Consider the following 23,179-nt stretch of genomic DNA (forward strand, 5'->3'; position numbering starts at 1 on the left):
TTTCTCACTACCTGAGAAACAAAAAACCACAGTCAGCTAAGTTAGTGAGCTGATGGAAGAAACAAAAGTGACAAAGGATGTTCTCAAATTTGCATCACCGCCTGGACAGTAGGGGCACATGGCTGTATGCTCTTATTTGTTCAATTAGGGTCTCTAGTACCCAAATGCCTTATCAACAGGAAGCCTAGAACCTCCTCCTTAAGAACCTACTCAAATGTTAAACACTCCAACCAGCTTGATCTTATTTTTTTCTTTTTCTTTTTGCATTAGATCAAGTTTATTATAATTAATTGTTATAATTAACATAATTATTGTTCAAATATTTTATATTCTTTTTAAAATTAATTTATTTATTTATTGTGTTTACATAGATTCTAGTGTCTCCTTGAACGCATCCCCCCTCCCTGTATTACCCTCAACATCTCCTTTCCTCCCCTCCCAACAGCTCCCTCCCTCCTTCCCTTCAGGTTTAATTCCATTCCTCGGTTCACATTATTCCTTGGATTCCTCAAATGAGTGAGGTCATATGATATTTTTCTTTCTCTGCCTGGCTTATTTCACTTAACATAATAGTTTTCAGGTCCAACCATGTTGTTGCAAAAGGTAATGTTTCCTTCTTTTTTATGGCCCGATAGTATTCCATTGTATATATGTACCACTGCTTTTAATCCACTCGTCCACTGACAGACACAGATCTTCTCTATTGTGAACAATGTTGCCATAAACATGGGAGTGCGTTTCTTTTTTTGAGTCAGTAATATGGTGTTCTTGGGATATATTCCTAAAAATGGGATGGCTGGGTCAAAAGGCAGTTCCATTTTTAATTTTTTGAGGAATCTCCATACTGTTTTCCACAGTGGCTGCACCAGTCTGCATTCCCACCAGCAGTGCAGGATGGTTCCCTTTTCTCCACATCCTTGCCAGCACCTATCATGTGGGAGGAACAGCTTGGTCTTATTTACAAACACCAGAATTTCAACACCATCAGAGACTGATGATGCTGTTGGTTGACAAAGCTCTCTTGATGCCTACTCACAGGCTTAAGCTTTTATTTTTCAAACACCACTATTGAGGCCAGATTCCTTAGCTACATACTATGCCCGAACCAGTGCTTCCTCCGCACCCCACAACCAGTTGTAGTTCCTTTACAGACCCCAGATCTTTACAGATGGACCCTCCTCTTTAGGTCACTGCCTGGAAGGCCACCTTGGTTGACCAGTCAGAGACTTCCTAATGTCAAAGCTATGAGAACAGACTTGGACTTTTGATACCTTCTCTCCCAGAAAGCTCTGGATTCTTTATAGAAATAGACTCATTTCCTCCCAAGTGACATCTTTGCTATCGGCTGTTTCCTTGAACAATAAAATTTGCTTAAAAAACAAAAGCTTCTTTTTCACTCTCTGGAGCCCTTCATCCCATGTGGACCTAGTCCCTTTAAGTTATTTACTAAACCAGGGAAGGCTCTTCAAATGCTTCCTAAAACATCCTTTGCTTCTGGGGTGACTTTCTCTAATTTGTTTTGAAACTATGTCAAGCGTCCTGTTTGTTCCCTGTGTAAACACCCCTACTGCATTGACATTTTTCATATGCTTTGTATTGACTTAAAAAAATTCAGGTATAAAAAAAATTTGTGTAAATATTATCAGATTTATAATCTGGGCAAATTCTGTGAAATAATTACCTAACCTAAAATTATGTGAGGTTGTGGAAGCTCAGTTCTTAGAAGGCTCTCTGTAACCAAATACAATCATTATGGCAACTGCCAGAACTTTGTAGATGCCCAACAGAGTCTCATTTATGTTCCCTCTATTTCGTACCTAATTTTAAAATCTGAAAGAAGTTATACTGAGAAGACTCTAAATAGGATTGAGTAAATCTTAGCCAATTCTAAAAAAATCAGATCTGCCAATGTGATTTCATTTGATTGAATTGAGAAAGCAATTTATCACATTTGGTAAAATTCAGCCATTTTCTTAATTTATAAACATGCTAACTAAATAGGAACATCATTTAAATCAAATGCCTATTCCCTTCCTCAACTCTGAGGCTTCCAGATAAACACTCAATAAAGAGACTTTAGACCTGAAGCTTCTACTACTGGCCATTTACATAATTAGGAGTAGATAGGTTTTAGAAAAATATAGGCATTTGTTATTTTTAATTGACTTTTTTCAGCCTTGTCTCAAAGCAGAGTTAATTATGGTTTAATTTGCATGTGCTTAATTGGGATCTTGTTATGAAATTTTTTAAGTGTTTCTTTTAAAACAGTAACTGATTTTCTCCGTTAAAAATACCCTGAAATTCTGTACACTGAGAAGTCTCCTTCCCATCCTATCCTGTGTTGCCTCGTTGGTAACTTGCTCCAAAAGGTAATCACATTTATTTCATTAATCCTGAAAATTTTATTGTCTGTGGGAGTGTGGGGATGTGAAGAGGGTGGGGAGGGGAAGAGGGAGAGGAATGGAAATGTGAACCAGTGTTATATTCTGCTTTTTTATTTTTACATAAATGGCAGGCAGCATACTATACAAATTGTTCTACATCTGTTTTTATATTTATTAATATATTTTTCAGATAGTTATATATCAGTACATAAATAGTTCCTCACTGTTTTTATAGCTACATTCTAATTTATTGGTTTGTTTCCAATTTTATGCTATTACAAAAAAGGTTCAGAGATTAACTGTGTACATTTTCTATTTCACATATGTGCAAGTGTTTCTTAGAATAAAATGTTAGATTTGGAATTGCTAATTCTGAAAGTATATTGTGAATTTGTTATTCTTGTAGATGTCATCCAGTTACAGTCTATTAAAGGTTGTGTTAAGTTATAGCCCCACCAGCAATGTATGAGGGTGCCTATTTTTCCAGTTTAATCTACACCATGTATTATCAAACTTTTGACTCTTAGTCCATCTGACAGGTAAAAATGACAGTTTGAATCTGTATTCCTTATATTAGAGGGAGGTTACACATCTTTTTCATATATTTGAGACGCATATTTTTTTTTTGGTTTATTATCTCTTAAATTCTTTTATCCATTTCTATTGTTTTTGTTCTAATTTGTTGAAACACTATATTATAGTAAGTCTTTGTCTGCAATAAATTTCAAATATCTTTACTGATTTGCTATTTGTCTTTTGACTTTGCTTCAAAGCTTTTTGGTTTTGCTTTTCTGGTTTGTTTTATTTTGTCACACAGAAGTTTTGATTATGTGGTTGAATTCATCGGTATTTTCTTTTAAGACTTTGGATTTTGGAGTCACAGAAAGGTGTTTTTTTTTTTTCCTGGTTCATTTATGTCTTTCCTTTTTTATTTCAATTTCGGATTCATTAAGAATTGTTTTCTGGCCCTGGCTGCTTAGCTCAGTTGGTTAGAGCATCATCCTGATACATTAAGGTTTTGGGTGTGATTTCTCATCAGGGTGCATATAAGAAACAACCAATGAATGCATGAATAAGTGAAACAACAAATCAATGTTTCTCTTTCTAGAAATCAATTTAAAAAAGAGTTTTTCTAGTGTATATTAAAATTTTAGTTCTATTTAAAAATGTTTCCCTTGAGACAGCTGGCTACCTCGTTGTCCCAACAGCATATATTAAATAACTTACCTTTTCCATGTTGATGTGACTTGCCATCCTTAATCCTCCTATGCATTTGGTCTATTTTTAGACACTGTCTGTGACTTGGTCTGTTGATCCACTGGCCAGACAACACTGCTGTGAGCATTAAGGCTTTATAATCTATTTCATCACTTAGAAGGACCAATCTTCCTGCATTGTCCTTCACAGTTACAGTTTTCCTGCCAGTTTTTGGTTGTTTACTTTTTAAAAATAAACTTCAGTGTTATCTTGTCTAATTTTTTAAAAGTCATTATTTATTGTATTCAAAGGAAAAAAACTTATAAGTAATCGACATTTATATGATGTCGAGTTTTTTCTCATACTAAAACAAGTATGTCTTTTCATCAATTCCTCTTTTGTATCCTTCAGAGGGTTTTAAAATTTCATACCTTCAGTTATTGTTCATTTCTTGTTAAGATAATTCCCAGGCATTCTCTCATTCTTGTTGCTATTGTAAATGGGACCATCCCTTAAAGGCTGTTGACATGTGCAGTAAGGACAAATATGATACAAAATAAAAGTAAGAGGCTTAATTCTCCCTGTTGAAAATGAGGGAAGAAATTTCCCTCTCTTTTACTTAGAGCACTTTATTTTTTAATTTTTAATTTTGATTTTTCATTATTATTCTTTTTTTTGCTGCAAAAAGCTTTATTGTTTTCATTTGACCTAATGCATGGGAGAGAGCTCAGGGGAGGTTAAAAGGCTGCCTGGTGTTTGCAGGGAGAGTCTCAGGCAGAAGCCAGACACCAGGGGGATGCAGAGGGGCCTCTCAAGGGCCTCTGGGCTCCAAAGTCCCCTAGTCGTCCTGGAGGGTGAGCCTTTCCAAAGATACTTACTCAGCCCAGCCTGGGGGCCGGCCCATGGAGGTTAGTCAGGTGGTTAGTTGCCCATCTTCTTGATGAGTTTCATCTCCTCACCCAGGAAGTGGTTCACAAGGAAGTCATAGAGCTGAGGGTCTGTGTGGGTAGGACCAAGGGCATACAGATCCAAAAGGCCTAGTTCTGGTTCTTCTCCACAGCCATGGCAGCTTCCAAGGCATCCTGAGTTTTACCTCCCTTATCTTGGAAAGGCTTCTGCACGTCCTGAAAGAGAACGCGGTCACTGTGCTGGTTTTGCTGTGCCTTCTTGCTTCTCCTCAGCCAACTCCTGCAAGAACTGGCCCACACCCTCCAGGGCCACATCCTCGAGGTTGAAATGGAAACCCAGAGAGAGGTAGGTGTAGGGGGCCCACAGATGCAGGTTGACCAGGGGGTTGACGGCGCCTCCATCTCAGTGTAGTAATTCTGATGAATTTGGGAGCTTGTGATTGTTCTGCAATAAGGAGTTAAAGTAAAAAAAAAAAAAAAATGGTGTTGGCTGGTCTTAGAGGCTGAGGGTGGCTGAGGTGATTCCAAAGGTGGTGATTGGGAAGGAGTTTGGAGGGTGGTTGGAGGCTGGAAGAGGGACTGACTTGGGTCTGTTCCGTCCAAACACTGTTGAAGCAAGAGACAGGTGAGGGTGGGGAGACCCTTGACGGCACTTCCCAGAGCATTTTCTTTAAAAACCTGTGATTGAAGTACTTTCTCTTCTTTGAAGTGTATATAAATTGTCTTGAAAACTAGATAAGCTTTTGGTCAGCTTTTCAACCCAGGAATGTCTTAAGAATTCAGGAACCACCTGACCAGGTGGTGGCGCAGTGGATAGAGCATCGGACTGGGATGTGGAGGACCCAGGTTCGAGACGCCAAGGTTGCCAGCTTGAGCGCGGGCTCATCTGGTTTGAGCAAAGCTCACCAGCTTGGACCCAAGGTCGCTGGCTCAAGCAAGGGGTCACTCGGTCTGCTGGAGCCCCCTGGTCAAGGCACATATGAGAAAGCAATCAATGAAAAAACTAAGGAGCCGCAACGAAGAATTGATGTTTCTCATCTCTCTCCCTTCCTGTCTGTCTGTCCCTCACTCTGACTCTCTCTGTCTCTGCCACACACACACAAAAGAAAAAGAATTCAGGAACCTTCTTCTTTCCATGTTAACATCCAAAAAAGAGAGCCCCTTGTCTCCAAGTCTCAGCGGAAGGGAGGGGACTAACTTTAGCTAACTTGGTTCCAAGTTCTAAAACTTTCTGCTATCACAAAGATATGAGAAATCTATATACATTCAAATTGTATAAATTCAGTTAACTAACTCAGATGGGCACCTCATATTCCAGGTCAATTTCAGATGAACTGTGTGAAATAAAATGATGCTGTTAAGTCTTCTGACTTTAGGACTAGTTACTGTTTATCCTAAGAACATGTATGTAATGGGTTGTATCTGCCAGGCACTATGGGTGAAGATGAGATTTCTCCCTGACTTTGCAATCTCTTATACAATTACCTGTGATGTGCGTCACATTCTTATTTAATGCTTATTCCATAATAATAGTATTTTCTTTCTTTATTACCTTTGCAGAGAGGATTTCTGGATTGGGAGAAAATTTTGTTCTTAATCGTATTTCCCCAACACTCAGTTGAGAGTTGTCCCCACTTTCCTCTTCCCTCTTCATATTTGGGCACATTGGCAGAAGCTGCAGCCACCATCCTGGCTGACCTTGTGGATGGAAAGCATTCTAGGATGGCTAAGATATTGAGGAAACATGAAAAGGGAGAAACCAGAAGAATGTAAGAAAAGGGGCAATGTTTCTGATTCTACACTCAAGCCAGTGACCTCAGGGTTCTGAACTAAGGGAAGAAGGGCTCATAGGGCTGACTGAGAAAATTTGAAAAGTAACAAACTGCAGCTGTAGCGCCTTTATCAGCTTCATGAAATAAACTTGCAGCACCAGCAAGGAAAATAGTTTATGTGAATAGTCAAGGACAGCAATCCAAACCTCCCCTTTTATTCCCTCCCTTCCCGGAGACACAAAAGTCATGTAGGTCTGCAGACAAGGAAGTCAAAGAAATCAAGCACTTGCCACGCACCCCTTGCATGGACAATCACTGTACAAGGTGTATACGATGTAAGAAATCTAACCTTGGGGAGCTCGTGCTTTGGTGCTATTAGTCCCACATGCTGCACCGGCTACTAATAAATTCCTCTTCCTTTATTAAATGGTTTGGAAGTCTATTATTCTCTGTTTGATTGTCATTTTTCTTGCTACAAACAGATAGGAGGAGCCTTGCTTGGTTCCTGATAACTCTGGAGCCACTGTAGAAGCCCTGAATTGCCTATCTGTAGACTTTGATGTGAAAAGAGAATTTTTTTGTTTGTTTCAGTCACTGCTATTTTGGTTTTTCTGTTAAATGAGGCTGAAACTTACTCTCACTGATACACTGACAGAAAGAGTAACTGAAGATAAAATATAACCAAGTCAGCTTTCTTTTTTAAAGATACTCTAACATTTAGCTGTTTTTTTGTTTTTGTTTTTTGCTTGCATCCACGGAAGTCAACTGACTTAGTTATCAAAACATACATTTTTGTAACTAGTTTATTTTTTGATCTTTTACCATGGAGCCAATTTAAATGTTTTGGGGTGCTTTTTTAGCTTAAAAAATAACTAAGTTGAACTTTTGAAATACATGTCTTCATCTCTTTCAAGCAAATATATTAAATTTTGGTCAAACTTTGAGCATCAATCCTCCATTCATGCATATGTTGGAATGGGTCTAAAATGTTCTTAAGGAAAATCTTGACCCTCTCATCAGCTCACTTCCATGCAAAAGCTAGATTTTCTATTTCTACATGGGATGGAGACTCTCATCAGCTTATGTTAAAGGATGTTAATTCAAGCTAGCTTTGCTGATGATTAAAACCCATCATCTGTTCTACAGTAGTACCTGTCACTTGTCAGGCAGGATATTATAACATTAAATTCACAGCCACTTAGTAAGAAGCAAAAGCCTGTGGAGAAGTGTAACATTTATGGAGAACAGCTTAAAGTATATGCAGTCCTTCCTCTCCTCAGATGATGCAAAAATCCATCCATAACTTAAACAGATGTGGCAGGGATGTTTACCTAGATTCTGTTATTTTGGTCCCTCGTACTATTATGTTTGGCTCCAAAACTCAGGTATGCTTTGTGATCATGACTTCCGTCTACATTCAAAGATATAAATAACAGTAGTGTGGACTTCTAATAACCACAGCAAGGCTATTGTTGCATCAGTTATTCATTGCATGGCACAGTGTTTTCTTTATGAGGTGACAGGCAATGACTTTCTCTTGGGTTTCATTTCAAAACTATGCATCTATTGAGTGAGTGACTGGTTAATTTTTATTGAGCAATTCGTTTATTTTCACTGACATTGCATTTCTGTGTGGTAGATAATTTACTAAGTCCAATGACATCTTTTTGGAAACAAGGGACATCAAAATAAATTCCTAGTTAAATGTAGCTTCCCCTCCCATACTTTCACGTATTGTCCTTTTTCACGACCACTATTCCAGTGTCTGTTTCCTCCCTGGCTCATCTCTTTGGTCTTGCCTTTTTGGAATAAGGGTAAAAAAGGTTCATCTTATTTTACTGAAAAGAACAAAAAAGTAGTACATGGGTTTTTTCCTTTATGGATTAGAGAAGTTTTGTTGCACTCTTAGGAAAAATTTTCAAACTGCCAGACTTTTAAAATGATTATTTTAAGAAAAATTAGAATTTCTATTTTATTTTTCAGGCTAATAATTTATTTTTAAAACCTGTTTAGAATCCCTACTTTATAGCCCTGGCCATTTAGCTCAGTGGTTGAGTGTCAATCAGCATGTGGAAGCGTTGACTCAGTATGTAGAAGTCCTGGGCTTGATTCCTGATCCAGGCTCACAGGAGAAGTGACCATTTGCTTCTATTCCTCTCCCTCTTCTCTCTCTTTCTTCCTCTCCTGCATCCATGGCCTGATGGATTCGAGCTGTTGGGCACAGAGGATGGCTCCACAAAGCCTCCGCCTTAGCACAAAAATAGCTCAGTTGTGAGCATTGGCCCCGGATGAGTAGAGCATCATCCCCAGACAAGGGTTGCTGGATGGATCCCAGTTGGGGCACATGAGGGAGTCTGTCTCTCTATCTCCCTTCATTTTACTTAAAAAAAAAAAAGAATTCCTATTTTATTTCATTTATGTTAAAAATTGATAATATAGCTATACAGCTCTAAACTCTAAAGGAACAAAAGGGTATGCAGTGAAAAGTCTCCCCAACCCATTTCCCAGCCCCAAGTTCATCTCCTTGGAAGTTGCCAATGTCAGGTTTCCTCTGTACCCATATTTTCATGTATTTTTCTACATAAACAATATATCTATATATATAAATTATTATTCCTGTTTTTTATGATAATATACTGATCACATTGTGCTGCCTTTTGCATTTGTGAAAAACAACATGCATTAGAGTTTTCTTTATATCAGTATGTAAAGTGCTTCCACATTCTTTGCTCTAGGTGCCAAGTATTCTATAACTTATTTAACCAGTTCCCTATTAACACAAACAATAATTTACTGAACACATATATTACCAAAATCAAGAGATTCACCACTTAGGGTGCTCTGTGAGATGTTTGTCACAATGTAGTTTTATTTAGTTGCAGCAAGTAGAGAAGACAGGATTTATATCCAAAGCTCTGTCTAATCACTATATAGTTAATTACACATTGATTTTTTTCTTTTCATTTGGTTGCTTTTATCCTGTTGGGTTTCTGTCAAGCTCATCCTGTTTATAGCTGGTGGAAAAAATATAGTGCTACATTTTATTATTATTATTATTATTATTATTATTATTATTATTATTCAGTGAGAGAAGGGAAGGCAGAGACAGACTCCCACATGCACCCGGACTGGGATTCACCTGGCAAACCCACTAGGGGGTGATGGTCTGCCTATCTGGGGCATTGCTTCATTGCTCAGCAACCGAGCTCTTCTTAGTGCCTAGGCAGAGGCCATGGAGCCATCCTCAGTGCCTGGGGCCAATTTGCTCTAATAGAGCCATGAATGCAGGAGGAAAAGAGAGAGAGAAGCAAGCAGGGGAGGGGTATAGAAACAGATGGGCACTTTTCCTGTGTGCCCTGACTGGGAATTGAACCCAGGACTTCTACACGCTGGGCCAATGCTCTACCACTGAGCCAACCAGCCTATGCCAGTGCTACATTTTAACACTTAGAAAAATTAACATTTAGAGCTGTCCATATCTGGAGACCCTTGTCCTATCTACCACCTAGAACCAATTTATGTATTTGAGTATATCTGTAAGATAAAGTCCTGTAAGTCTAACTTTGGCTCATATTGTACATACATTTAAGTTTTGATGGGCACTGTCAACTTGCTGACCATAGAAGTAATACTAATTTCCATTCTCTCTTCTAGTTCTGTATTGCTTCTTAAATGAGGCCACCAAAGCATCAAATTACTTTCTAGCATTTGAGTGTTGTACAGACTTAAGCAGAGAATGTCTTTGCCTTCAAGAACTAAATTCAAGAAATAAATATTTTTTCCAAGCATGTATATAGTTTTAATTGACCTTTTTGCTTTTTTGCAATTTATTTGCCCAAATTTCTAGCCTCAGAAAAGTTGGGAAGAGTGAGTGTTATGAAACTGGCAGAAACAGCTAGAAAGATAGTTAATAAATGATAGTCCTCTCTTACTTCAGGGCCCATCATGTTGTCACAAATGTCTCTTGATCCTAGATTTAAATGGGCTTGTGGCTACTGATTAGTCCATTGGTGACACCACACTGGACAGGAGGCTGGGGAGAGGTGCGCCAGAAGTCTGGTGTCTAAAGGTGGATGCTTAAAACATAGTCTTTCTCAGAAAAACTTTACAAACTACAAATTACTCTTGACTTAAAAAAAGAAAGTCCCCAGGAAGGATTCTGATGGGAAAGAATAAATAGGCTATTTACAAATAGTGCTATAATGTTTGGCTCGTTTCTGCCTTCTCATTTTGTGAAATAGAAAAGTTTCTCAGAGGTCTCAAGTGCTTTGCCAGGATCCCACAGGACATGTGGCTGAGACTGAACCTGAGCAGGCAGTGCTACCTACCTCCATCACAGGCCTCAGGACGCTCTTCTCATTCTGGGCAGCCAGACCTCTGCCTCACACGCAGGGCCCACCTTCCAAAGGCTGCTCTCACACTATTGTTCTGGCTTATTCTCAGATTAATCCAGCCTTCCAGTTGGAACGTTTCATTTCCTCCATTTCTAATAAGCCGGTGGTTGGTAATGCCATCAAGATCACCTGACTAGATTGTTAAAAGTCAGGTTTCTGGGCCACACCCCCAGAATGTGATTCAGTTGGTCTGAGATTGGGTATTTCTAACACATTTCTAGGCCATGTTGATATTGCCGGTTTAGGCACTGGATTTTGAGACCCGCAGTACTCGTGTGAATCTAGTAACAGAATTATTCCTCAGTAACTTTTGTCCCATTGGCCCTATCTGTTTACCTGGAGAATGTTTGATAGACTTCAGACAGTGGGCACTGTGCCAGTGTGCCAATGGACTGTGACCAATGAGAAGGCCAACCTCTTTGGCTGGCATTGCTTAGAAATTGTTGCTCCCTAGAGCCTATGTGAGAATTCAAGGAAATTCTTTTACCATATTTCTTACTTCCCAAAGGAAAAACAGTAGCACTTGAAGGTCCATCACTGTTTAGACTTCAACACTCTGTTGTGACAACGCCTGGGATGGTCAGGCACCATGCTCGTGAGCAATCTGAGTGGTACTAATGCCTAGATTTCAAAACAATGGAATCACAGACATAATCTGTGGGACCCAGCACGAAATGAAAATGAAAAAGGCTTCTTTGAACCTAGGGGAGATGTCCTCTCTCTCTGCCTAGGGAGTTGAGACAGATTGCTCAAAGGGGGTGTGCTTGAGGCCCCCAGCAATGGCCTCCTTTCTTCTATGTATAGAAGAAGTCCCCCCCCTTTATCTGAGGAGGATACATTCCAGGACTCCCAGTGGATGCCTGAATCCACCATACATATACTATGTTTTTTCTAGTATATACATTACCTATGATAAATTTTAATTTATAAATTAGGACAATAAGTGATTAGTAATAGTAATATAGAATGATTATCATAATATACTATAATAAAAGTTATGTGAATGTGGTTTCTCTCTGTCAATCTTAAAATACCTTATTGTATGATATCTTTTTTTCTTGCAAAATGATATGAAATGATAAGTCAAGAACTTTCCCCATTTCATTTAAAGGAAGTACTTTAGGGCTCCTCTTTGGCATATCTGAATTGCCAACATCATTACTTTGCATTTTGGGTCCACTATTAAGTAAAATAAAAGTTACTTGAACACAAGTCCTGCAATACCAAGACAGCCGACCTCATAACCAAGATAGCTACCAAATAGCTAAGTGGCAGGTAGTGTATACAGCATGGATATGCTGGACAAAAGGACCATTCATGGCTAGGGCATGAAAGAGTAGGATGGCACAAGATTTCATCGTGCTATTCAGAATAGCACACAGGTCAAAATTTATGAATGGTTTATTTCTGGAATGTTCCATTTAGTATTTCCAGACCTCATTTGGCCACTGGTAAGCAAAACTGTGGTAAGTAGGGACTACTGTGTGTGAGTCAGAAAGGAAGAATCTTTCCAGAGCTAGCATATTAAGATGCTATGATTTAAGAGATGGCCTAAGAAATGTTTGAGAGCAGCACATGCTTCTGTGTCCTACTTTTTTTGTTTGGGCACTCTGCTGTCTCTCATTTCAAGACATAACTGTTTGGGCTACATGGTTTTATTTGTTGCAATGAGCAGACTACTCTCTAATATTTTTATTAAGGAGCATAATTTCTGTCCTCACCACCCCCATATACTGGCTTCTTCTTTTCTCTCCTCTTTTCTTTTCTTTTTTCTTTTTTTTTTCTTTTTTTGTATTTTTCTGAAGCTGGAAACTGGGAGAGACAGTCAGACAGACTCCCACATGCGCCAGACCGGGATCCACCCGGCACGCCCACCAGGGGCGACGCTCTGCCCACCAGGGGGCAATGCTCTGCCCCTCCCGGGCGTCGCTCTGTTGCAACCAGAGCCACTCTAGCGCCTGGGGCAGAGGCCAAGGAGCCATCCCCAGCACCCGGGCCATCTTTGCTCCAATGGAGCCTCGGCTGCGGGAGGGGAAGAGAGAGACAGAGAGGAAGGAGAGGGGGAGTGGTGGAGAAGCAGATGGGTGCTTCTCCTGTGTGTCCTGGCCAGGAATCGAACCCGGGACTTCTGCATGCCAGGCCGACGCTCTACCACTGAGCCAACCGGCCAGGGCCTCCTCTTTTCTTTTTAAAGTCCTTGAAAAAGCCTTGTTTTACAAAACCCTCCTGTGCAAGAATTAGTTTTCTCAGCAAAATTAAAAGTAAATCTTCTTTGAAACTCAGAGACTTTTATACATTTCTAAATTATTGAATTTCTCGTAAAAGTCCCTGTCTTCTAATGAAAATCTCTGCTGCTGGTTGTGTGTAATGCAAACAGCTGCCCTAGTTCTCTCCCCAGAGGTGAAGGGAATCTGTTTCTAAAGAAACCATGCAACATTTAAGAGTTGTAGAAATATGTTAATTTTACGAAACATTTTAATTTCACCTCCCCCCCAAATAAGGCATGAAATTTAATCCTTCCAATTCTTTAGAGTTTGAGAACTTGTTAAAAAGGGAGGCTCCCAAGTACCCAGAGTCCCTGCAATCAGCAGTGGTTTGTGGGTTTTTTTTAATGGCTTAGTAAGGTTTTTAAAAATATTTTTAAGGATTTTATTTATTGATTTTTTTTAGAGAGAGGAGAAAGAGAGAAATGCAGGAGGGAGGGGGGTAAGCAGCAAGCATCAACTCATACTTGCTTCTCATATACGCCTTGACCTGGCAAGCCCAGGGTTTCAAACTGGTGGCCTCAGCATTCCAGGTCAATGCCTTATCCATTATGCCACTACCGGACAGGTTCCAATGAACCGTTTTGACCTTGAACAGCTTTTCCCTGTTTATAGTCTCTCCACAACAGAACCTTTGAAGTGCTTTGAAGGTCATCAAGTTCTTAGGATGTCAGGTTCTCTTTCAAAACATTAACACCCTCTCACAATGCATCATGACATCATTTAATGGGCGTATGGAGTGGATAGGTGAGGGATCGCTCATGCGTAGATTCTTTTTCTGCTTTTATAGTGTGAATGTTTAATAAGGATCTTTTGGTAATTGTGTCATTATTTAAGGAAGCAAGGACACTAGTGAGTTTTGTGTTCTCCTGTTTGGTACAAAAATGCTATGGCAAATTTCATGTCCCAAATTCTGCTCCAACTTTTGGGTGTGTGTGGGGTGGTGAGAGTGGGTTGAAACAATTAGATAGAAATAGGTTTGATGGGAGGTCAACACCCAGCCTCCTGGGGAACTATGATTTCACCTCCCCAACCCTATGGTCCTTACATAATTGTCTATTTTATGGCATTGCTCCGTTTTCCTGCTTCCCCATCACTTCCCCCTGAAAAACCTGAAGTCCATTGAGCAAAAGATGCTGATGCCAAACATTCAAGCAGTTTCAGGAATGCTGAGAAGGTTGAAACATTTTATTTTGGTTCCCTCCCTAGCATGTTTGTCTACAGATGTAAAAGCAAAATGCTAGGAGTTATTGAAACAGGGTTTCCTTGTTAACTGCTATAACTGCTGAGGCACCAGCATTCCCTCCCACATGGAAACTGTTTCTCTCAAATCTTGCTCCTATTGTTAAACTAACTAAAAGCAAACTAAAGATGAAGTATGATGACAAACTCCCAAGAAATGTTTCAATATTTGCTCCTTTAGAGTAAGGTAGAGTCATTCTTTAAATAATAACTACAGTCATAACAAAAAAACTCTACTCAGTAGAATGTGCTTTTGTTTTCCTTCATGTAATTTACTGCCTGGTTATGGTTTAGTAACACAATAGACTCTAGTTCAAGGCCCCTATAAAGCTTGCAGGCTGAGAAGAGCTTCAGTCGGATATATTGCCACTCTGGGTAAAGAAATGAAATCCCAGAGTTTAATTGTGGTGGAAGTGCAGCTGTGAAATTATAAAGCAAATCGAGTTGGGTAGACATTTCTGCTGAGGTAAGGTTGCTAAGACAGTCAAGTACTGGGAACCTCCTAGGGGCCTAACTCATCCAGCACACTTGATTTCTCTCACTTGGTTTAATTTCTGAACAAATTTCTGAACATTTGTGTTGATTGTTCCTGTCAAGTGATTCAATACTGCAAGTGTTACCATTGAGTTGAATGAGTGCTTTAAAAACTTTTCCAAAGGAAAAAAAAACTACTCTTGGATAACAGAGGGGTTAAGTCTACAGTGATCTCGATGTGGTTTTCATTTTCTATTTCTTAAGAGAAGGATTTAAAAAAAATTATTTTGTTGATATTGAAGGGATGCAGAAGGTGATGGGGTGTAGAGCCACTGAATTATAGGAGGTGTCTGTTTATGTGCCTGTTGCAAAATGGGTTTTTATGACCCAAGGATGGGTTTATGAATAGGCATTTGAATGATCGCTGAAGAAACAGCATCTTTTGTTATTTATTGCCGCTTTTTAAGCTAAAAGACCATCTCTGATCTGGTTCATTTAGTTAATATCATATGACTACTTAAATTTATAATTTTTCCTTTCATCTAGCTACTCTGTAGTATGAGGGCTGGTTACAATGCAAATCTGTTGATGCTTAAAAACCCAAACAAACAGGGAAAACCATAAAAGGTGACAAGAGCAGTACAGTTTATACAGAGAGATTAGAATGGCTCAATGTTGGAGCTACTGGTTGAGAGCCCAGCCCCTAACAGCCAGAATGCCTCATCTCAAATCCTACCTCTTATAACCAACCACATGAGGTAGTTAAGTCAGTTTTGGCATGCCTCAGTTTCCCACCTGTAAAGTAAGAGTACCCACCACTTATATGTTAAGAGGAATAATTTATTTAATGTATGTAAATTGTTAGAACTCATGGCACATGGCGATTATTGTATAGCTTTTTGTTGTCATTTCCTATTATAATTTATATATTGCATGGTCCTTTGGTCAGCTATCCTGACTTTTAGTCTAGTGCTCTTTCTTTTCTATTGCAGCTACTCAGAGAAGAACCTAATCTGTAGTTTCAAATGTGCTACATTATGCTAGTAAACACAAACCAAAAGTGTACGTGTATGTAGGTATGGGCACACACTGTTTCTTTAATGCAGTAGTCTGCACTTCAAGTACAGTGATGTGCTTCATAACAACGGAGCTATGTTCTGACAAATGTGCTGTTAGGCAATTTCATTGTGGGCAAACATTACAGAGTGTACTTAACCAGGCCTAAATGGTATATAGTCTACTACATACCTAGGTTACAAGCCTGTACAGATATCACTGTACAAAACAGCACAAGATTAAATCAAGTACACAAGAAAATGATGCAATCAAGAGACATGGTAAACATGAGATGTAGGAAAAACTGTTTTATGGGAATTTTTCTTCATAAGTAAAAAGAATACATTCTGAAGTAATGATAAAAGTATAGTACAGTAAATATCGTGGGCCTGTGTCGCTAGTAATTGCCCAGGTCCTGAGTAAGAACAACACAGAATGAAGAAATAAACTGAGAGAAAAAGGGTGGGATTGGGAGGTCTCCGCAAACTGATAGCAAGCCAGAGCAAAGAAATGGCCAGAGTCTGCTTTGTTATATAGTGCAGAGCTGTATGCAAATAACGAAGTCTCTGATACAAAGTCACACATCTGAGGCATAAACAGGAATTCTCTTAAGGCCAAGAATCCATTTAAGGTATAAACAGGAATCCCCCCATCATGCATAATTGAAATCAACCAACATCAGAACAAACAAAGGGCCCTAGGAAGGGCATGTAACTTGCCTTTAGCAACTTAATCAAACAAGTGGGGATGGGATGAGTAGAAACATTCAGCTTTACCCTCAATTTGGAGGTGTGAGGAAGAGTTTAGCCTTCAGCAACCTAATCAAGAAAGTGAGGTGGGAGGATGGGCAGCAAGGACCCTGTCAGCTTGCAGTCTCCAACAAGTGAACACATCAATAACATAGTTGTTTATTATTAAGTATTATACACTGCACATAATTGTGCATGCTGTACTATATATGACTGGCAGGGCAGGTTTGTCTACACAGCATCATCACAAACACGTGAGTAGAGCATTGCACTATGACATTACAATAGCTATGACATTCTTAGGCAATAGGAATTTTTCAGCTCCATCTGAAATTTATGGGTCCACCATGGTATATGTGGTGGTCATTACCAGACTTCCTTTATGAGGCACATGACTGTGATGGTACAGAAATGTCTCTGTTTCTTTCCATGGAAGGAGGTCATGTAGACTGTTGTAGGTGCCTAAGTGAGCTCTCCTTAGCCATCACGCTCACCATCCTGCCCCAGAGTGACCTTCCAAACAAATGTGAGCCGTCTTCTAGTGGAAATTTTAAAGTCACCAGTGATAAGAGTTAGCAGTTGAAAACCTTAAAGAAAACATCTTGGCTGGATAGTTTGTCACAGTCTCGGTTTGCACAAGTCAAATGGGTGGGACTTTAGAGTCTGACACCTCATCAGAGTGATAATGGTCACAAATTCCAGGCCAAGACCAGAAACACACCTCCAAAACCTTTATATTTTTATAAGTGACACTAGGTTTTCATCACTGACAACAATCAGCATTGAATTGATTATTTCGGCTCTCTTCAAGATTCTGGCTCTGTTCTGAAAACAAAAAAGTACTTTTACCTTATGGCCAAAATGTGAATGTGTGACAAGTACTTTTCTCTGGGCAAGTGACTCACTGCAGATGTAATGACAAGCTCTCTTCTGTTTGATAGTTGATTAGTGAACTGGATGTGGAACTGTAGGGAAGACGCAGTTTTCGGGAATAAGACAAGATCATCTATAAAAGAAACTTCTACTTGTTAAAGTCATCTACTCCAGCCCAAGTTAATGGCTATCCAAACTTGGAAAGAATGTTATTTATAGGTTCAATCCATCCTCTCAACATTAATTTAATGAGATTCTACTAACTACCAGTCCATGTGCAAGGTGTGAAGACACAAGATGAGGAAAATGCCCGCAGGGCATTTTCAGGTTTTGGCTGAGACTGACCTTAGATAAATGCTTGTCAAAGTAGAGCTATCAGCAAAGGGTTATGGGAGCACAGAAATTTGGAGAAATCTTTTCTGAAGATTGGACATGTACAGTGGGGTCTTAAAAGGTAAAGATGAATTTCTGGAGAGAGAATTGGGGCTGGGCATTCCAGAAATAGCCAGAGAGTGTATATGGAGGCAGAGAGGAGGGGCCATACATGATGTGTGTAGGGAATGACTAGAGGGTACATTTCATAGAAAAGTGTAGTAAAAACTAAAGTTAGTAAAAGTAATTGGGTCCAATCATATAGAGCTTTGATTACTCTCTTGATGGGTTTGAAAGTTTGAACCCCACCCTCAGGCAATATGCCATTCATAAGAGGGAGTATGATGTGGATCAATCAACATAAAAAAACCTTCCAAACCTGTAAGAATTTTTTAAGTTTATTTGAGCCAAACTGTAAACAATTGCCAGGAAGCAAAGCCTCAACAGATTGAGAAAGTGCTCCAGAAAATGGTGGTTTCACCACTTATTTTATACATCAGAATCAAAGGGGAAGCCATAAGGAGGTTACATAAAATTGTTTGGTGATATGATTAGGGAGGAGGGAGAAAGTAAAGTGGGGGGAGAGGAAATCTCTGGGATTGGGTAAAAAGTAAAAGTATATATGCTGAAACTTCTTTACATGCGTGAGAATGAGACAGTTAACAAAGGGTCACACAACAGTAACAATGAGGGGTCTATTGGCTTCTATTCTGGTGGGATGTCTGGCCCTATGGAGAAGGAAGAGGACCCTTACATTCCAAAGGCATGTTATTAGGTGCATTATCATAGATGCAAAAGAAAGCAGACAGGCATGAGCAAAAGCAATCATTGACCTTTGTTTAGAGAAAGTTCTTCCCTAGGACATGACTACCCATCATAAACTGCTCTTAGTTAGAAAGGTTTGATTTAGACCATCCTGTGTTTACCTTAGTTCCCTGAATTCATGTAAAGCCAGTAGCCATGGCCACCATCAGAGCCACCTGGCCCATGAAGGTTTGCATTTGATTTGGACAGATAGTAATGAAACAATGGAGCCAAGAACTGGTGGGCCATTAGCTTTAATCCTAGCCTGCACCCGGCGGACAAGAAATACACACAGTGGGAAAACACTTACCTTTCTGTTGTAGTAATATAAGGTTATAGTAATTAAATATATAGAAATATAAAAATATGGAAGATATATAAAAGTAATTAAAATGATATTAAAAATAATTATTAAAATTAAATAAAGTTATGCTATTTAGATAAAAATTAATATAGTGGCTTAGTGCCATAACTCTGTAATGTGATAAACAGACTGACTTACAAGCAGGGGCCAGTTAGTATGTGTGTGAAGTTATATAATACATAGATAAGAAGTAACTTGGTGCCATAACTCTGTAATGTGATAAACAGACTCTGACTTTCAAGAACAGCCCAGTTAGTATGTGTGTGAAGTTATATATAGATAAGAAGTGGCTTGGTATTATTTACATTAACTTTGTAAGTTAATGTAAATAAGAATATTTTAAAAAGTGGTTTAATGTAAACATTTCAGTAGATTGACATAGAGGGGATTCCCTGCAAAGAACTCCCAAAAAGGTGGTTTGAGGTGATAATCCTGTAGATTGACACCTGTTAGAAGGCATTGGCCAGAAATAGTACTAAAGCTGAGGGGCCCCCTGCTGCAGTAGTCACCCAGACTCCAACGTTGATGTGGACTGTCTCCATGCTGCTCTGAGCTCTGACCAAAGACAGCCAAGAGGATCACGCCGATGGGGCCCTCTTAAGCTGTACAGGCATGCCAAAAGGATTTGTGAGTAATAAATTCAATTGTCCCAGTAGAGCCCAAGCTCTACATCGATCAGGTGTCCTTGATTCGACTTCCCCGTGCAGTGGGACACTCCTGCTTATCAGCAGGCCTGGCAGCCTCTTCGAGACTACTCTTGAGGCAGCTATGAGGATGCTACTGTTAACTGCTACTGGAGGAAAGACACAACCAACATACAAATTAGTTGCAATAATCACACAGGCAATTTATTACTCACAAATCCTTTTGGCGTGCTTGGGTACAGCTTAAGGGGACCCGTTGGCGTGCTCCTCTCGGCTGTCTTTGGTCAGAGCTCAGAGTGCCATGGAGACAGTCCACATCAAAGTTGGAGTCTGGGTGACTACTGCAGCACGGGGCCCCTCAGCTTTAGTATCTTTTCCCATCGTGTGTATTTCTCACCTGCTGGGTGCGAACTATGATTAAAGCTAATGACCCACCAGTTTTTGGCTCCATTGTTTCATTACCGTCTGTCTGAATCAAATGCAAACCTGCACAGGCCAGGCGGCTGTGATGGTGGCCATGGCTACTGGCCATACAAATAATAAATATAATAAATACAACATAACATGGGACATTTAGGGCCTTTTACACAGAGATGCCATCACCTGTTGACAGAGGAAGTTCCACCCACATAGCTGAGAGCCTCTCAAACATATGACTGGAATAATATATAACTTCAGTGTTATAAAGTAGCGTACCTTAATTCCACAGGTTATGTAGAGACACCAAGGCAGGATACAGAAGAATTTTTAAGAGGAGCTTTATTAATAAGTCGGCTGCATATGACTTACACGAGGTATAGCTAACCCAAATCATGTAGTCTCGAATATAGCTCTGAGGCTAATTATATACACTAGATCACATACAGGTTGGGTGGAAAAGGAAGGGGAAACATGACACAATAATCAATCATTAACAATCTTATAACATTTGTCTGCAGGATCTATAAAAAACATTCCTACATATTAAAACATACAAGGTAACACAATAGTGATATCATTTTACATATCAAAGACATTCACAAATCTTTTAGTGTCTACCTTCCATCCTTTTGTCTAGAGGTATATGTTACTCTCAGGATTCTAGGAATGGAGGAAGAGTTAAAATCAGTGTAGGATAGGCAAATATTGTCTCATTGAAAGGGAAAGAAAGTTCTTCAGATAACCTTTATTCTTTCAATGCCTGAATTTTCCTTTTTAAAATGGCGTTGCCAATACTAAGTTTTATAGTTCTTTGGTACCTTACCACATCAGCATCTCTGCTTTCAAGAACCAGTCAGGATCCGCAGGATATATGTTTTCCTTTTTTTTTTTTTTTTTTCGCTAGGTATAGCAATGGGTATTTATAAGCTTTTAGATTTCCTAGAAATGAATTTTGCTGAAACTGGCTTTTTAAAGAAAATCAAATCAAAAGATTTGAGACTCTCAAAGGCCACTTTGGCACCACACATCTAGTGGTTTCTTATGATATTATGTATCTCACATGCAGATTTACTTGGTCTTGGGACACAAGGCCAAGTTGAGTCAGTCAGGACAAAAATTCCATCGCACTTGTTCTAAGTACCCAATCCACAATTCTGCGGATTTTCATAAAGGCACGTAGTCCAAATAAATGTTTGAAAAGTTTTATTAAAGGAGGAAATTTATTAAATATGCTGGCCACATATATCTTACACAGGGCTGCAGTCCCAATCGTGTGTCTCATTAATATTCTAAAGGTTGGTTATATATCCTTAATGGGCAGGAAAAAAGCGTGACATTACAATCTTAGTCTTTACCTATATAGGTTTGGGAAAAGGATGAAGGGAGGGGAGATGGGACACAATTCATTAGCAAGTTTATAACATCTGTCTATAGGATTCATAAAAATATGCATTATTATTCTACACATTAAAACTTACAAGACAACACGATGGTAAAAATGTCACCCTACATGCCACAAGACATTCCTGTATTTCTAGTGTTCCTTTGGTATTCCTTTGCCTGGAAATACACACATTAACTACATGCTTTCTGGAGGGGAGAGGTAGTTTCCATGGGGACAAATGCCTATAAATGGCCCATTAAAATAAGAAAAGGTTTAATTTAATTTTTCCCATTTCCAACAGGTGTCAGAGAATCCAAGTCTCCTTCCCCTCTGCATTTACAACACAATGCCATTGGCCATCTTGGTTTTATGCTAATCACACAAGTACAGAGATTATTTACAAATCTCTCTGTACACCTAGCCCAAGTTAATAAAATGTTCTTTAAGCTTCCTAAAATATTAATATTAATTCTGTAGCCTTTGGTACCTTACAACACACTTGGGTGAAAAGCAGTAGAACCCTGCAGGATGTGGACATCCATTGGCTGGTACTTCTCTGTCACAGGTAATGTGGTTTTGCAGGTCACTGGCTCAACTTCCCCTGTGCTTTCCTTTCTGTTAAGTGTCCCAGTCTCTCTGTAAGGCAACAGCAGTGTGCAGAGCTCCACATTTTTCTGGTGCTTTTGAGAGAAACAGTGTACAGCAACAGGAGAGGAACTTAGCAGGGGGTCCAGATGCTGCTTTGCCTATTCTCAGTTGTTGACCCTGTACCTCATGGGTGGGGAGGGATCTCTCAAGCTCCTCTACCAACCAGTACTATGCAAATTTGTTTCAAGAATGTGTGCTTTGGACTGGTAGTATTTGAGATTGAGCAATATCTTTCTCTGATACAAAACAATTCTCTGGAGAGTTAATTGTGAGGTGGAGGTAGGAGAAAGCAAGGAGAATAAGAGAGGTACACAACAAACATTATTACACAAAGGATTATTTTAAAAATAATGGAAAGCTATTCCTCTAAACCCCCTTAGAACTTATGGAAACACTTAGAACAGTGGAAGAGCCTCGTGAGTGCTTTTCCTTCTCTGGGGATCTGAGGATCTGAGCTGACTGTGGAGTGCTGCTGGAGCTCCTGGCTGTGGGGTGTCTGGATAAGGTACTGCCAGGTCCACGGGTCCTGGAAGTACCGAATTCGTCAAGTGTCAAAATAAAATGAAAAGTAGAGATCAACTGTAATGGTTAATTTTATGTGTCAACTGTGTTAGGCTATGGTGCCCAGTGGTCAGACACCAGTCAAGATGTTGCTGTGGAACTATTTTATTTTAGACGTGATTAATATTTAAGTCGGGTATCTTTTTTTTATTTTAATTTTTAATTTATTGTGTTGACATGGTTTCAGGTGTTCCACTCAATATAACACCTTCTACACACCGCATCATGCCCCACACAAAGTCTCTTTCCAACCCCCCTACCTTGCCCCTCTGCCCTTACCTGCATTCTCCCCTTTCCCTCTGGCTATTGCCACCATTCTGTGTCTATATGTTATATATATATCAAAGAAGGCATATGCTTTTGGCTAATCTCTTCACCTTCTTTGATCCCATCCCCTCTGTTCCTCCCCCTTCCCTCTAATAGTTGTCTATCTGTTCCCTGTGACCCTGCCTATTGCTATTTTGTTCTTCAATTTATTGTGTTCATTAGATTCCAAATACAAGTGAGATAAATCAGTAGGTTTTAATAAAAGATATTAAATACCCTCCATAATATGGGTGGGTCTTATCCAATCAGTTGAAGGCCTTAAGAGAAAAGACTACAGTTCCCTGAAGAGGAGAGAATTGTTCCTCCAGACTGCTTTTAGAATCAAGACTGCAACATCAACTC

At 39.4% G+C, this 23,179-nt stretch overlaps 1 long non-coding RNA gene across 1 annotated transcript; it reads right to left on the reverse strand.

Moving 5' to 3' along the window:
- Positions 1-367: 367 nt before the first annotated feature.
- LOC136323116 (uncharacterized) lies at positions 368-10,867 on the reverse strand. The gene is made up of 3 exons (XR_010728919.1): positions 10,590-10,867; positions 4,460-4,705; positions 368-927 (listed from the first exon to the last, which is right to left on the reverse strand). It is a non-coding gene; the product is annotated as an uncharacterized lncRNA (long non-coding RNA).
- Positions 10,868-23,179: the final 12,312 nt, after the last annotated feature.

Source organism: Saccopteryx bilineata, chromosome 2, assembly GCF_036850765.1.
Source record: "Saccopteryx bilineata isolate mSacBil1 chromosome 2, mSacBil1_pri_phased_curated, whole genome shotgun sequence".
NCBI lineage: Eukaryota > Metazoa > Chordata > Mammalia > Chiroptera > Emballonuridae > Saccopteryx > Saccopteryx bilineata.